Here is a 1,853-nt window from a genome sequence, read left to right on the forward strand (position 1 = left end):
AATCCCTCAATGTAGACATGGGTTTTCATCAGTAAAATGGAGAGAACATATGTACAATAGAGAGACTCATTTACAATAGGTTTATGTGGCTATATATAGCTCCTAATTAGCCTATTGTAGTTTTTTGGATTTTTTTAGTGTATGTTATGTAAAACTAATAAAATTAACTAGTTTGTTATTATTTTGTGGTACACCAAGAAGATAACAAACAAAATTGATGTTATTGAACCGTTGTACAAAGATACTATAGAAAAGAGATTCGAACACAAATAAAAATGCACATGGAAAGTCTCATTTCTTCAAAACAAATTACATGTTATTTGTATCAAATTGATTTGATGCCCTAACTAAGATTGGAGATGGTCAAAAATTTAGTTCTGAGCCTCCAACCAACCATCCTCACATCTTCTTTCATCCCTAGCACCCAAGAAAGGAAATTAAGCATTTATCCATGCCCTACACCCAAAATGGTGTAAATAATAAATCTTTAAAACTATTATTATCACATAACTCAACAAATTGCCTTGCGATTTCCAAATGCTTTGATATTTTGTAACCAATTAAAGAACTCTCTTTGGTGGGGAAGGGAAAGTAGGGACTCATCTGCCTAATAATGGCTTCACTCGTAGGTTGCAAGCAAGCATGGAAGTGACTCCTCTATAAAAGCAACAATCTTTCTTCTAAAAAAAAAGTACTCCTGCAAGAATGGAGCATAATTTTTCATCCCCCCCCAGCCTTAGAGCTTCTATCTCAGATGACTAGATTTGGGAAATTAGAGAGAGCCAATCACAAGAAAAAAAAAGGTATCAAGAGAAACCTAATTAATTTCCTCAAAGAAAAGATCAATCATAATGGACTATGGTGATCGATAGAAGAAGAAATAAAAAGGAAGTCATGTGTATCTTCTTCAATCATAGTTTTTCTCTGTACTTATTTTATCCTTGCTGGAATTATTTTGAAAAGCTATCTCATACCTCATTATATGTCAAGCATACAAGAAAGATTCAAAAGCATACAAATTCAATTACTTTTGTTATACTTCACTCCATTTGATTTCTAATTAATAATTGAAATCTAAATTTTCTAATTTTTTTAACAAGGAGCAAGCTGGATAACAAAATGTGTTTGTTAGTTTTGCAATTTTCTTGATTTTGACAATTAAAAAATCTTAGCAATGAAGAATATTTAATTTGAGGGTTAGGGTTTTTGTTTAGAATTAAATCTTGAAAAAGTTCATTCCTAGACAATCTTTCAATGCATATTCACTAGGTATTAGTGACAGAATACCAATAATTTTTTTTCTAAATGCATGCTTTCAAATTATGTTCATTTGACATTACAATGTTATTTCAATATAGATCTAAGCTAACGCTTCTTCTAAAAATGGAAAAGATTATAAAAGCCAAAAAAGAAAATGTGAACCTAAAAGTTGCAAATTTCTGTAAGAAGTAAAATCTGAAGTAAATGCTAGGATAAAAAATGGTTGATTATAAGTACTAGGAATATAAACAAAATAGTTAAATATTTAAGGACCCTATATGCATCTGAAGTATGTTTTTCTCAATGACAAACTACCCTAACCTATCAAGTCATGGTTGGCACATCCATTCACATTAGATATGCATTGCATACTTGAGTATAGTATTAACTTTTCTAAATATCAAGCCCAATCCTTATAAATACTTAGATGAGATAAGAAAATCCAAATCATGGTCTGAGATCCAAAACAATATCCAAATTAAAGTTGAAAATAAATACATCCATTAAAATATGTTTCCCAAATCTTTATGGAGATCCATTACATTATTTATTTAGTTTGAATTTTATTATCCACAATAACTAATGGCATTCAA

The sequence above is a fragment of the Cupressus sempervirens genome, chromosome 4 (assembly GCF_028749045.1).
Source record: "Cupressus sempervirens isolate cs-2001-9-10 chromosome 4, ASM2874904v1, whole genome shotgun sequence".
Taxonomy (NCBI): domain Eukaryota; kingdom Viridiplantae; phylum Streptophyta; class Pinopsida; order Cupressales; family Cupressaceae; genus Cupressus; species Cupressus sempervirens.